Source organism: Hypanus sabinus, chromosome 28 (genome assembly GCF_030144855.1).
Source record: "Hypanus sabinus isolate sHypSab1 chromosome 28, sHypSab1.hap1, whole genome shotgun sequence".
Lineage (NCBI taxonomy): Eukaryota > Metazoa > Chordata > Chondrichthyes > Myliobatiformes > Dasyatidae > Hypanus > Hypanus sabinus.
In genome coordinates this window covers 9,561,706-9,578,068 of record NC_082733.1, presented here as the reverse complement: position 1 = coordinate 9,578,068, position 16,363 = coordinate 9,561,706, and positions in this window count along the sequence as shown.

Genomic DNA, 16,363 nt, shown 5'->3' with positions numbered 1-16,363 from the left:
ATTGAAAATGCTGACCCTCTGCACTTCTGATCCTCCTAGAAGTACTGGCTCATGGACCCCCGGTTTCCTCCTCAATACTCAGCTCCTTGGTCTTGCTGATGTTGAGTGAGAGGCTGTTGTTATGGCATCACTCAGCAGGATTATCAATTTCCCTCCTCTATGCTGATTCATCACCACCTTTGATTCAGCATACAACAGTGATGTTACAGCAAACTGCATTGGAGCTGTGCTTAGCTTCACAGTCTTAAATATAAAGCGAGTAGAGCAGGAGCTGAGCACACAACCCTGTGGTGCACCTGTACTGATGGAGATTGTGGAGGAGATGATGTTGCCAATCTGAACTGATGGGTCTGCAAGTAAGGAAATTGAGGATCCAATTGCAAAAGGGAATATTGGGGCCAAGGTCTTAAAGCTTATTGAATAGTTTTGAGGGGATGATTGGCACTATTGAGAATCAGTTAAAATTCAGATGTTGGTTATGTCCTGTGCTGTCCAGTTAGAAGAACGGAAACGCTGCTCATCTAATTATGACAGCACACACAGTGTTGAACAGTGATCCCACAAATGCTGATTATAGTTTTTAACTGCACAGATCCTCTGCAACATCAGCATATTTCCTGTGTATTTTCCTGCCTTCACTCATAACTCTTGATGAGTTGAAAAGTTATGCAAGCCTTGTACTTTTCCTTGTGACCTGATTTAATTCTGGCAGCATAAGTGATGATCTCATTAGTAGCAATGTTGTGTCATATATATTCACAATGACCGGTAAATTTTGACTTTAGTGTTCTGGAATTAGTTAAGGAAAGAGTTAGTTTAGGAAAGGTTAGATTTGCATGTGTTTGAGTGAATGTATTTTTAATGTGAGGTGGTTTCTCATGAGAATGATATTAGCATTTAATATAAGCAATGGTCACGTTGCAGTTATACAAGATGCTGGTTTGACCTCCCCTAGAATACTGTGTAGAGATTAGAGTCTACCCACTCTATTTCAACAGAGCGAAGGCAGAGAATGTTCACCAGACAGGCTGCTAGCACTGGGCAATCGTCTGCCGTAGAGTTTAAAAGAACGAGGTAATACATCCCCAACACCCACTTTCCCCATCCCAGCTCATCCATCGCACCCAGCTTCCCCATCCCAGTTCACGCATCACATCCACCTTCCCCCATCACACCCACCTTCCCCATCCCAGTTCACCCATCGCACCCAGCTTCCCCATCCCAGTTCACGCATCACATCCACCTTCCCCCATCACACTCACCTTCCCCATCCCAGTTCACCCATCACACCCACCTTCCCCATCCCAGTTCACGCATCACATCCACCTTCCCCCATCACACCCACCTTCCCCATCCCAGTTCACCCATCGCACCCAGCTTCCCCATCCCAGTTCACGCATCACATCCACCTTCCCCCATCACACTCACCTTCCCCATCCCAATCACCCACCTCAGTTCCCCATAGGGAATATCTGTGATAGCTGAGGCCAGGATTGGGGTGGGGATTAGTGGTAGGGATCATCTGGTTAATTGGTTAACAGGGACAGTTAGAGGATGATAGTGTAGTGAAGGAAGTATAATGTGTCTCTAACAGCAAGACTGTAGGACATACCCACCAGGTCTAGAGAGAGAAACCCTGTGCCAGCTTCAAATATTCAGCAGAAATGGCCAGTTCTGACATCTCCAGTTAGACAATTTGGTATTCGTCCCTGCAGCTGGTACTGTGGCCAGACAATAAATGAGATGCTGTTCAGGAGGTTGTGTTGGGTTTCAGCGCGACAGACAGTGAGTTCGGAGTGGACATGGGACGGTGAATTAAAGCAGCTGGCAGGTGGGAGCATTGGGTCGCGGCAGCGGACTGAGGACAGGTGCCTGAGCCGCGCTCGTTCAGTTTCTCCAGTGTAGAGCAGATCACATTGCAGTACAGCAGGCTGCGGACCTCTGCTCCTCCAGGAAGGGTTGTTTAGGTGGGAGATTGCCGAGTTGCTGGGATGAGTTGAAAGAGGCTGAGAGGAAGCTGTTGTGGACGTGAACAACAGCAGGGGTGATTTGGTCTGATTTCCGAGCTGTGTGGGTGCGTACTTGTGTAAACAGCTGAACAAACAACGTTCACAGTGAAGGAAATTAACAATTTCACTGTACAATACCTACGCTGCATTACCTTTTTGAAAAGAAACGCTAGTTTTAATCCAGAAGGTTTCAGTTTTTACAATCTAAGTTATGCCTCATGTTAGGTTTAGTGACCCTGCAGCTGGGTTAAGCACGGAACTGTCAGCTTAGTTTCATTACGCAGCAGTTTTGGCAGGTGAGAGATGTGTACAGTGACCAGTGCAGCTCCCGGGAGCTGTCACGGACTCTCTATCACCTCAAAGTACATTTATTTCCTGTCGTGGTGCATTCAGGAATTGTTTCAATGACAAAGGAGGAAGAAGAGGATGGATGCACCCAACGCAAAGCTTCCAGAAACTTCCTGTAGAGCAGTCACAGGGAGTACAGCTCACCGCTAAGGCAACCGTTATCAGTACAATCAGTTCCTGTGGAGCCTGGGATCTTTGCAGCACGGTGAAAAGTTCAGATTGACCAAAGAATTGAGTTGTTTTTTTTTAACTCTTGCAATCAATAAGGGATATAACTACTGGGCAAATGACATTGTGAACTCTGGCTAATCTCAAAAGCAATGAATCACCTAGTTTTAATCCAAAATTGTTCCTTCACAGGAACTTGTTTATTAGAACAAATGTATCTAAAAGTAAAGGCATCTTTTATATTAGTATAACATATTCCTAAGAAATAAATAATTCAGTATGTGCTCTATGGAAATTATTCATACTAATTTTGAACTTTTGGGTCATTTGGTAGATGCATCTCTGAAGTGATTTAAAATTTTAACTTTAATTCTCAAAATTTACTGCTGAAAGAAGCTGAAACTGCAACTTGCCTTGTAAATTATTAGAACTCTGCTTGTGGGCAGGTCTCAGAGTCAGACACAGTCCTGACTAATGAGCACACAGACTCCACGGAGCAGCTGTGCCTTCAGACACTTGGCAACCCTCTGCCTTAATGAGCAATAACATGTTTTTCTACTCTTCAGGATTAGGAGCAAACATTAAAATCCATCATGCTATGAATTCTGTTGGGCAGACTTATCCAGTGATGCATCATAAATGCAAACTTATTCACTCTACACCTATGGGGACAATAATTTCTGGTTTCACTCTTGAGTATGGGCTCACTGATACTGAGGTGGAAGAACGATGACCTACCCCGTCATCTCCTCGTGTGGACAGCGACAAACCTTATTTAGCAGTGCTCCTGTGCTTCACCTTGGTTACATTGGTAGTGCTTATACAGTAACTCTGCAAAAGTAGATACTGTGTTTGTCAACATGGACTGGAGAGCAAGTTTGTAAATCTGGCAGGAGCAAAGGATGCTGGGAATGGTGAGAGTGGAGCAGGGTGGGAAGGTGTGGGACAAGTGGGACAGAAGGAGTGCCAGGGAGAGGGGTGGCTTGGGCACAGACACACACAACCTTGAGACACCAAGCAAGGCAATTTGATTCCAAACAATTGGTTTATTGATCACTACAGAGTGTCTCTGTAGTGGTCCCCACTCCCACCCTCTCCCTTCCCCTTTTCCCAAACATGATTCCCCTTTCCACTGTCAGTCCACAATGGAGACTCATATCAGAATCAGGTTTGTCACCATTCACATATGTCATGAAATTTGCTTTCTTTTGTAGCAGCAGTACAGTGCAAGACATAAAATGACTACAGTAGTGTGCAAAAGTCTTAGGCACCCTAGCTACATATACGTGCTGAAGACTTTTGAACAGTACTGTAGTTCAACTGGATGGGAGACTCGGAAAATCATAAATGTAGGTGAGTATCACTCTGTTAAAATCATGGAAAAATCTAACAGTCGTCAGAAGCTGTCACTTTCTGTCATTACCTTCCAGTGTTGCTTTCCACAGGGTACAAAACAGGAGGGTGAGGAATGCAAGTATCTGATCTGAGGTTTTAATAGATACTTGGACACATGGGGGAAATCCAGTTCTCAATGTTGTTCAACAGCGTTCACTTCCGTTCACAAACTTCCATAGTCACATCAACATACACACACACACACACACACACACACACACACACCCCCGAATATAGTGTGATGTTCTGGGGTGTGGTCGACAGCCCACCCCTACTTTTCTAATGACTAGCACTGTTTATTGTTCTTGTGTTAAAATGTGTTTGTGTGTTCATGGTGGAAAGTTCCTGTTCATTTATTGTTACATTTTAGCTTGGATTATACAGTTATTCGTTTGTGTATCTGTGGGTCGCCCTAACTGTAACGGGGGTGTGTGTTGGTCATCTCCCCTGTCTGTATCAGACCGGAGGGGTTCACTGTCTGGGTCAGGGTGCCCTGTCTGTTTAGTGTTGATCACAATAAAACGGTTGTTGAGTTAACGAGCTTCCTCGTCTATCACCATGGACCAAACACTTGCCACAATATGCACAATACCCATAAACCGGGGAATACAGGAGGCCTGATGGTTTGACGAAGGAGGTTCGAGAATGCAGAAGAGGGGAGGTAGGGTGAGTGATGAGGCCGAAAGAGAGAGAGAGAGATAATAAAACAGTGGTGAGTCAGGCAGCGACCAGAAGCAAAGGGAGCAGTGAGGAGGAGGAAAGGTGACAGGGATGAAGGGCACTGAGGACTCAAATTCAAACTTAACAATTCCAATGAAAGGCCATCAACATGTAACATTAAATCACTTTTTATCTCCCTATAGAAGCTGCCTGACCTCCTGTGTTTTTCGCGTATTCTCATTTATTTCAGATTTCCTGCAGTCAGTGTGTTTTGCAATTCTCTCCCACTTTACGGCCTTTATCACCTTCCCTATTCATATTCCTCCAGAGAGATACACAGACTTTCACCCCCTAACACAAAGCTGTTCTTCCCACCTCTCCCCTCTATACAAATGAAAACACGCTCACCAGTTTTAGCAAAAGACCACCGACCTGCCCCCCTTCTCCAGTGCCGCCACCTGACCAGCTGAGTTTCTACAGAATATTGTATTTTACTGCAGATTTTCACAGACTATGAAAGAGCTTTTCGTAATGGAGGAAGAGCAGCAAGGACCTAGTCTGAACAGAAATACAACGAAGTTGAACATCTCTGGATTGCTACCCAATATTCCAAGGTATTTGACATTTCAGATAGGTTGAAAGTTCAGGGAGGTGGAGTCCCTCTGTTGATTATCAGAACAAGAGAGGGGTGATAGTTGCTGGGAAGAGCATGATTTAGAATCAATTTGGGTGGAGATAAGAAAGAGCAAGAAGAATAAATTACTGATGGGAGTGGTGTAAAGGCCAGTAACAGCAGTGACACATAGGAGAGAGTAAGAATCAGGAAGTAATGAGGGCTTAAAGGACAAAATGTTGAGTGACTTAAAATGTTCATATTGATCGGTAAAATTTATTGTCAAAGGAATCCTTGAGGACAAGTTCAGAGAGTGGGCATTACAAATCACTTAAGACTGGAATGTGCTGTTACGCCAATACCCTGTAAAATGTGTTTATTATATTCAGCATCCAGCTGTTGCTTATGAGGCCAACATTTATTGTCTATTCATAATTGCCCCACAGAAATGGTGGTGAAGCAGCTTCTCGAATCACTGCAGAGTCCTGGTGAAGGTATTCCCACTGTGCTGTTGGCTGTGTCTGGGGAGGGATGTTCAGGATTCAGTAATGATGAAGAACATGCAGTAATATTTCCAAGTCAGGATGGTGTGCAACCAGAAGGGGTTTCGCCTGCAATCCATTTCCTTCTCACTGGTAGTGAGCACAGGTTTGAGTGAGGTTCTTGTGGCCCGTGAGTAATTCTTGTGCATTTTAAAATAGTTCACACTTCACTAGTAGATGAGAGAATGAACGTTCAGTGTGGCTGATGGCATGTCATTCAAGCAGGCTGATTTAGAAACAAAGAAAACCTACAGCACTATACAGACCCTTCGGCCCACAAAGTTGTTCTGCAAAGTGCTAAGCTCCATGTATTGTTGACACTGCACTGGTCCAGGCAACTGTGGAGTATTGCACTGGGCTCCTGGCCTGCACCTGTTAGACGCTGGGAATTCTGAGGCTGACAAGAGTCGAGCTGGTAAGTGCGCTGTGTAGCCATGGTATTTATCTGAATGGTGACCCTCCCCCTGCCAGGGTGTTGATGTGGGCATGTGGTAAAGGGAATGCCATTAAGTGCCATGGGTAGGTAGTTAGACTTGCCCTTGTTGAAGGTGATCATATCCTGGTGCTTCTGACTGTGCAGGTAGTCGTCACTTTTCATTTCTTAGCTGAATGTTCGCTTGGTCTTGATAGTTGCACCAAGGACTGCTTAATTTGGTGAGAAATTAAGAATGATGCCTTTAATGGTGAACTCTTACACTTTTGATGGAAGGGAGGTCAGTGATGAAGCTGTGTGGGCCCTGAGAAACTCTTGCAGAGTGGCCTTTTTAAGGATGACTAACCAGTGGTAACCACAACCATCTCCCTTTGTGTAAGGCACAACTCCAAATATTGCAGTGCTCTCCCCTTGATGTTACATAGAACAGTACAGCACATTACAGGCCCTTTGGCCCACAATGTTGTGCCGACCCTCAAACCCTGCCTCCCATATAACCCCCCACCTTAAGTTCCTCCATATACTCTTAAACTTCACTAATGTATCTGCCTCCACCACTGACTCAGGCAGTGCATTCCACGCACCAACCACTCTCTGAGTGAAAAACCTTCCTCTAATATCCCCCTTGAACTTCCCTCCCCTTACCTTAAAGCCATGTCCTCTTGTACTGAGCAGTGGTGCCCTGGGGAAGAGGCGCTGGCTGTCCACTCTGTCTATTCCTCTTAATATCTTGTACACCTCTATCATGTCCCCTCTCGTCCTCCTTCTCTCCAAAGAGTAAAGCCCTAGCTCCCTTAATCTCTGATCATAATCCATACTCTCTAAACCAGGCAGCATCCTGGTAAATCTCCTCTGTACCCTTTCCAATGCTTCCACATCCTTCCTATACTGAGGTGACCAGAACTGGACACAGTACTCCAAGTGTGGCCTAACCAGAGTTTTATAGAGCTGCATCATTACATGGCGTCTCTTAAACCCTATCCCTCAACTTATGCAAGCTAACATCCCATAAGCTTTCTTAACTACCCTATCTACCTGTGAGGCAACTTTCAGGGATCAGTGGACATGTACCCCCAGATCCCTCTGCTCCTCCACACTACCAAGTATCCTGACATTTACTTTGTACTCTGCCTTAGAGTTTGTCCTTCCAAAGTGTATCACCTCACACTTCTCCAGGTTGAACTCTATCTGCCACTTCTCAGCCCACTTCTGCATCCTATCAATGTCTCTCTGCAATCTTCAACAATCCTCTACACTATCTACAACACCACCAACCTTTATGTCATCTACAAACTTACCAACCCACCCTTCTACCCCCACATCCAGGTCATTAATAAAAATCACAAAAAGTAGAGGTCCCAGAACAGATCCTTGTCACAACCCTCCAATCTGAATGTACTCCCTCTACCACGACCCTCTGCTTTCTGCAGGCAAGCCAATTCTGAATCCACCTGGTCAAACTTCCCTGGATCCCATGCCTTCTGACTTTCTGAATAAGCCTACCATGTGGAACCTTGTCAAATGCCTTACTAAAATCCATGTAGATCATATCCACTGCACTACCCTCATCTATATGCCTGGTCACCTCCTCAAAGAACTCTATCAGGCTTGTTAGGCATGATCTGCCCTTCACAAAGCCATGCTGACTGTCCCTGATCAGACCATGATTCTCTAAATGCCCATAGATCCTATCTCTAAGAATCTTTTCCAACAACTTTCCCACCACAGACGTAAGGCTCACTGGTCTATAATTACCTGGACTATCCCTACTACCTTTTTTGAACAAGGGGACAACATTCGCCTCCCTCCAATCCTCCAGTACCATTCCTGTGGACAACGAGGACATAAAGATCCTAGCCAGAGGTTCAGCAATCTCTTCCCTTGCCTCGTGGAGCAGCCTGAGGAGTATTCCATCAGGCCCCAGGGACTTATCCGTCCTAATGTATTTTAACAACTTCAACACCTCCTCTCCCTTAATATCAACATGCTCCAGAACATCAACCTCACTCATATTGTCCTCACTGTCATCAAGTTTCCTCTCAGTGGTGAATACCGAAGAGAAGTATTCATTGAGGACCTCACTCACTTCCACAGCCTCCAGGCACATCTTCCCACTTCTATCTCTAATCAGTCTTACCTTCACTCCTGTCATCCTTTTGTTCTTCACATAATTGAAGAATGCCTTGGGGATTTCCTTTACCCTACTCATCAAGGCCTTCTCATACCCCCTTCTTGCTCTTCTCAGCCCCTTCTTAAGCTCCTTTCTTGCTACCTTATATTCCTCAATAGACCCATCTGATCCTTGCTTCCTAAACCTCATGCATGCTGCCTTCTTCCACCTGACTAGATTTTCCACTTCACTTGTCACCCTACCATTCTTTATCTTCCTCACCAGGACAAATTTATCCCTAACATCCTGCAAGAGATCCTTAAACGTCGACCACATGTCCATAGTACATTTCCCTGCAAAAACATCATCCCAATTCACACCCGTAAGTTCTAGCCTTATAGCCTCATAGCCTCATAATTTGCCCTTCCCCAATTAAAAATTTTCCTGTCCTCTCTGATTCTATCCTTTTCCATGATAATGCTAAAGGCCAGGGAGCGGTGATCACTGTCCCCCAGATACGCACCCACTGACAGATCTGTGACCTGACCCGGTTCGTTACCTAATACTAGATCTAGTATGGCATTCCCCCTAGTCGGCCTGTCAACATACTGTGACAGGAATCCAACCTGGACACACTTAACAAACTCTGCCCCAATCTAAACCCTTGGAACTAATCAAGTGCCAATCAATATTAGGGAAGTTAAAGTCACCCATGATAACAACCCTGTTATTTTTGCACCTTTCCAAAATCTGCTTCACAATCTGCTCCTCGGTATCTCTGCTGCAACCAGGGGGCCTATAGAATACCCCCAGTAAAGTAACTGCTCCCTTCCTGTTCCTGACTTACACCCATACTGACTCAAAAGAGTCATGTTCATTGACATCAGTTTTACCAGGGCTTACCGATGCCTGGGGAGAGACTCCCATCTCTGGAATTCAACACTTTGGTCCATCACAGTGCCAAGCTGGTGATGAGATCCACAGCCAAGCTGTTGTGGCAAAACCGAAACTGGGTAATGACGAGGAAGGTATTGAGCAGGAGGTACAGCTCAACTGAACCGTTAACCAAACCTTTCATCGTGTTCCTGATGATCAGATAGCAATTAGGCATAATGTATTGGTGCTACATTTGGGGAACAGGGCATACTTGGGCAATTTTCTGCCACATTTCAAAGATGTCAGTACTCTAAATGAACTGAAACAGTTTGGCCAGAGACATTGCTGGTTCTAGAGGACAAAGATTTGGTTCTACGGCTGTGATGTTATCTGGTTCCATAGACTTTACTGAGTGTGTAATGCTTTGTGCCCAGAAAGTTAATACAAGTTTGTTGTTTAATGGCACTATCTCTAATGGTAGCACAGTGCATAACAGATTGTCGTGTCCAATCCACATCTCAAATGACCAAGGTTTGATCCTGACCTTTGATGCTGTTGTTATAATTTGTGCAACCTCACGTTGACTGGATGCCCCATATCGCCAGTTTAGTCCATTTTCCAAAGATTTGTTGCAAATTTAAATGTTTTTTGTAGATTGCTCCTGGTTGGTGAATGAGAAAAATTGAAAGTGAAAAGATATTTGAGTTACAGTATGTTGTGAAATTTCACAGGAATAAGATGAAGGTGGAAAGAGCTAACGTGATTGCTTTTCTAGGGGCCAGGCTTTATCTGATGGTCTGAATGGTATCAAATCATCAAGTAACAACATACCAATGGATTGCTTTCTGAAGTTCTGAAGACTTGATGGTTAATTTGGTGGCTACAATGGTGAATAATCTGACTTGCAGCTCTCTAGAAGATACAAGTCAGGGTTTCTGTACTTCTACGGATGATGCACATCTAACAACACTCAACAAGCTCAACCCCCATCCAGAACAGAACAGTCCATCTGATTGTCATACCATACTCAGAGCTAATCGATCAGCGTTAGCTCCACCTGCCCCAGCCACTAAAATTGTGGGGGAGACTTCCCCCTCAACTGACAATGGAGCACCTTCACCATGTGGTCTGGAGATGTTCAAGTAGGCCCATCAATGTTTCTAAAGGGCAATGTGTAACAAATGCTGGATTCACTAGTGATGCCTATTTCCAGTGAAGGTCTCTTTAGCCAGATTCAGAATGGGCTGTGGAAGACTCTGCCAATTGCTTATTCTGTTCAGTGAGAGAGCAGAGGAAAATGGTGACAGATACAATGCCAGTCAAAGCAAAATATGATTGGAAACAGGTCGGGCAACATCCAGAGAAGGAACGTTTGAGTCAACATTTGGGTGAAGAGTAATTACTCATAAGGTTGTCAATGGCCTGACAATAAACTTTGAACAAATAAATAAGCCAATATTTTCCTAATTTCTGCAGCTGTAGCACTTCCTCTGAAACTGTTCCAAAAAATTACTGTACATGTCAAAATTGCAAATTTCCTCAATTTGCTGCAACTTGATCCTTTTAATTATTTTAACTAGAAATCTGGAGTCTCAATAGACTCATAAAGAGAATTCAAGCACTTAATTCTTTAATTATTTCCAATTAATTGTATAAAATTTGGAGTTATGAAGGAAAGGTTTGCCAGAAACAAAGATGATCCTACAGCAGACATATGATAGACAAATGTGTCTTTCTTTGATGAATATGCTGACATTTGATGGGTTCTACCAATGGCTGTGGGGTCCTTTAAGTACATATAGGCTTTGTCAGTGGTTTGAGATTACATATCCTATTGATGGGTGAGAGTTCCATTGATAGGTCTGGTTTACAATGATGGTGAGGAGTCCATTAGTAGAGTTTGGTTCTGTTGATGAACATGGGTCTTTCCAATTACAGGAATAGATTGCTAGATACATAAATCCATTATCACACACCATAGGAGGAGACTATTCAGCATATTGTTTTGCTCTGAGTTGTTGAGAGTGCTTCTGCCCCACAGTACCTTTGGTGACATTTCAATCAACTATTCTCTTTTGCACATTTTGAATCTGCTGTCAGGCAAAGTTGCTGATTACAATGCATTCTCATCACCTTCCTCCTTCCGATTATCTGATCTTGCAACTGTATGCTTTGACTTCTCAGCATAGAACTGGTTTCTCCATTGCCATCAAACCCAATTTATCTTTGAATGTTTCCATGAAATGTCCTGTCACTTCACTGGGGCTGAATCCCAGCTCTTTGGGTCTCTTCACATAGCTGGCATTCCTCGCCCTTACCCTGTACTTCTCTCCATCGATGGTCCACACACCTCCGACATCCTAATCCTTGAACCTCATCCAACTGTCACCTAAACAGTTATTTCCAAAAGTTTTGACTGAGTTCCTTGCGATTTGCTTTGCCTCTGTGCATAAAGCCATCTTCTGCCATTCAATCGGTTTTACATATCTCAGCCACTTATCCAGCACTGCTTCATCTGCCTTGATATTGTAACCTCCACAAATTTCTTCATCTCTGCTCTAATATCTTCAATTAAGACATTATCCCATCCACAATCTTGCATAGGAGAGTGTCTCAAACCTCTCCAATCCTGTTGGTGAGAAATATATCTTGATTTGACTGAATATTTTTGATTTGGAGGAAACAAAATCTTTCCAAATGTTATTACTTTCTGGTGAAACTTTACATGCAGAGAAATGAAGGCAGCCTTGACACATGGGTTTGAGATTCTCTGAGACATCAGAAACTAGAGAGCTGGGATCTAGGGGATAAGCATCTATATTGGAGTCTTTGCTGTTGATCAGATATAAATGAATCAAACGAAAGAGCAGGGAGTTGTGTGACCAGGTTGGCAGAATAACAGGAAGGTACTTCACTGTTGAACAGAGCAGATGTCACAAATGAAAACAGACTGGATAAATGATCATAACTTTAACTAATAGAGCTCACTGAGAGACGTGTGAGGACAATTTTGAATACAAATAAGTTAAATTTCCAATTAGCAATAGTTGTATCAGTGAGTAAGTGTGCTCGCAAATAGTGCAGGAACCACAGATCATCACGTACATCTTTCATTGACAGGATCATGCAGCAGAGAAACAGACCCTTCAGCTCGATATCAATCTATACCTCCCATCAGTTACTCGCCTACATCAGTCCCATTTATCAGCACCTGGTGCACAGCTTTCTGTGCCCGGGCAATTCAAATCTCACCGAATGAAAATGTCTGCCTTTACCATCTTCTCAGGCAGTGCATTCAGATTGCAGCCATCCTCTGGGAGAAAGAAATCCTCCTCAGGTTCCCTCTGAAACTTTCTTCCCTTATCTCAAACCAAACTTTTTGGGTTTTTCAACATCCTGTTATGGGGTCAGACCTGTGCTTTATAGAAGTTCAGTATCACTTCCCTGCCTTTACATTCACTGCCTCTAATTACACATCCTGAAACTGTACCTAACTTATAAATCTCTTTCTCTACCATACCTCGTCCTCTTGTACTTTCCTGGGTTGCCTGTTCTACTAACCTAGCCCTCAGCAGATTGTGCATCTCTTGGTCCACCCAGGGCTTCTGGTTATGGAAGACTCCGAATGATTCTGGGCACAGCCCATTCCATCACAGGAAAAGTCCTCCCCATCCTTGAACACATCTACAAGGAATGCTGTCACGAGAAAGCAGCACCAACCATCAAGGATCCTCACCATCTAGGCTATGCTCTCTCTCTCTGCTGCCATCGGAAGGAGATACAGGAACATTAGATCCCACACAACCAAATTCAGAACAGCAACCACCAGGCTCCTGATCCACCTCACCTCAACTCTGATCTGATACCACAGCCGATGGGTGCTCCTCCACGGACTCTACAACTCATGTTTTATTTATTGGGATACAGTGTGGAACAGACCCTTCTGGACCTTCAAGCCACACTGCCCAGAAATCCCCCAATTTACTATCCTCCTAGCTTCATCATGGGACAATTTACAATGACAATTAACCTACCAACCAGTGCATTTTTGGACTGGGGGAGGAGACAGGAGCACCCAGAGGAAACCCATGCGGTGACAGGGAAAACATACAGGCAGCAGCAGGAATTGAACCCGGGTTGCTGGTACTAACCACTACACTACCAATCCACCCATCTCTCAGTGTTATTTATTTATTATTATTTGCATTGTTTGCCTTCTTTTACACATTGGTTGTTTGTCAGTCTTTATTTGTGAGTAGTTTTACATTAATTCTATTGTATTTCTCTCTTCTACTGTGAATGCCTGCAAGAAAATTAATATCAAGGTACTATATGGTGGCATAAAGTATACCTACTTTGATAATAAATTTACTTTGAACTTTGAACCTGTCATGCCACTTACAATGATCTTTGGCTCCATACCCCATGTCTCTGCTCTTTCACACCATTTAGAACCGTGTCCCTGCGCCTTGCCTTTTCTCGATCTTCCTATAAAACCTATGATCACACATTTTCTCCATTAAACATCATCTGGCACGTGCCTGTCCATTCCACACTGATTGTTGGCCATATCCAGCTATGATCTGTCAATTCCTTCTTCACAACTCGCATCGCTGCCAATTTTTGGCTCATCAATTTCATCAACTTTGCCTTTAACTTCCACCCTACCCTTAAATTCACTTGGTCCATTTCTGACACCTCATGCCCCTTTCTAGATCTTTTTGTCTCCAAAACTGGAGACAAACTGTCGATCGACATCTTTTACAAATCTTCCAACTCCCACGGTTATCTTGACTATACCTCTTTCCACCATGTCTCCTGTAAAAATGCTATTCCCTTTTCTCAGTTCCTTCATTTCCACTGCATTTGTTCCCAGGATGGGGCTTTTCTTTCCAGGACATCAGAGAAGTCCCCCTTCTTCAAAGAATGGGTTTCCCTTCCTCCACCATTGATGCGGCCCTCAACTGCATTTCCTCCATTTCCCAAACATCTGCACTCACTCCATCTTCACGCTGCTTTAACAGTGATAGAGTTTCTCGTGTCTTTACCTACCACCCTTGAGCCTCCACATCGAACACATCATTCTCTGCAACTTCTGCCATCTCCAAAGGGATCCTACCGGCAAATGGATCTTTACCTCCCCACAAGTATCACCCCTCCAGGATTCCCTTGTCCATTCGCCTCTCCCCACTGATCTCCCTTCCAGCACATATCCCTACAAGTGGCCAAAATGCAACACTTACCCATTCAGGGCCCAAAACAGTCCTTCCAGAGGAGGCAACGCTTCACCTGTGAATCGGTGAGATCTACCATCAAGGGGGGAACTGCTTCATCGAGCACCTCTGCTCCATTTGCCAGAAGTGGAACTGCCCGTTGGCCAAACATTTTAATTCCAATTCCTATTCTCATTCCAACATGTTGGTCCAATGACTACCTCTTGTGCTATAATGAGGCCATCCTCAGGGTGAAGGAGCAACACTTCAAATTCTGTTTGTGTAGCCTCCAACCTGATGGCATGAAAATTGATTTCTCCTTTCCGTTATATTAAAAAAAAGTTTCCTCCTCCTCTTCTATTCCCCACTCAGGCCTCTTACTTCTCCTGACTTGCCTATCACCCTTCCCTTTCTACAAAGGTCCATTCTCCTCTCCTATTAAATTACTTCCTCTCTAGCCTTTGACTTTTCCTACCCACCTGGCTTCACCTATTGCCTTCTAGCTATCCTCCTTCTGCTCTTCCTACCTTTGTATTCTGGCATCCTTCCCCTTCCTTTCCAGTTCTGAAGAAGGTCTCGCCCCGAAACATAGAGAAAACATAGAAAACCTGCAGCACAATACAGGCCCTCCAGCCCACAAACCTGTGCCGAACAGGTCCTTACCTTAGACATTACCTAAGGTTACCCATAGCCCTCTATTTTTCTAAGCTCCATGTACCTATCCAGGAATCTCTTAAAAAACCCTATCGTATCTGCCTCCACCACCATCACCGGCAGCCCATTCCAAGCACTCACCACTCTCTGCATAAAAAATTTACCCCGACATCTCCTCTGTACCTACTTCAAAGCACCTTAAAACTCTGCCCTCTCATGCTAGCCATTTCAGCCTTGGGAAAAAGCCCCTGACTATCCACAAGATCAATGCCTCTCATTATATCAGGTCACCTCTCATTCTCTGTCTCTCCCAGGAGAAAAGGCCGAGTTCATTACGGAGACTTGCTGGCGATTACAGAGACTTGGATTGCTCAGGGACAGGAATAGTTACTTTGAGTGCTGGGTTTTAGATGTTTCAGGAAGGATAGGGAGGGAAGCAAAAGAGTTGGGGACATGGCTCTGTTGATCAGAGATAGTGTCACGGCTGCAGAAAAGGTGGACGCCATGGAGGGATTGTCTACGGAATCTCTGTGGGTGGAGGTTAGGAACAGCAAGGGGTCAATAACTTTACTGGGTGTTTTTTATAGGCTGCCCAATAGTAACAGGGATATCGAGGAGCAGATAGGGAAACAGATCCTGGAAAGGTGTAATAATATCAGAGCTGTCGTGATGGCAGATTTTAATTTCCCGAATATCGATTGGCATCTCCCTAGAGCAAGAGGTGTAGATGGGGTGGAGTTTGTTAGGTGTGTTCAGGAAGGTTTCTTGACACAGTAAGTAGATAAGCCTATAAGAGGAGAGGCTGTACTTGATTTGGTATTGGGAAATGAACCTGGTCAGGTGTCAGGTCTCTTAGTGGGAGAACATTTTGGAGATAGTGATCACAATTCTATCTCCTTTACAAAAGCATTGGAGAGAGATAGGAACAAACAAGTTAGAAAAGCGTTTAATTGGGGTAAGGGGAATTATGAGGCTATCAGGCAGAAAATTGGAAGCTTAAATTGGGAACAGATGTTCTCAGAGAAAAGTATGGAAGAAATATGGCAAAAGTTCAGGGGATATTTGCATAGAGTTTGGTATAGGTACGTTCCAATGAGACAGGGAAGTTATGGTAGGGTACAGGAACCGTGGTGTACAAAGGGTGTAATAAATCTAGTCAAGCAGAAAAGAAAAACACACAAAGCTATGCTGACTATTCCTAATCATATTATACCTCTCCAAACGTTCATAAATCCTGCCTCTCAGGATCTTCTCCATCAACTTACTGAAGTAAGACTCACTTGACTGTCATTCATTTCCCTAGATGCTGCCTGACCTGCTGAGTTCCTCCAGCATTTTGTGT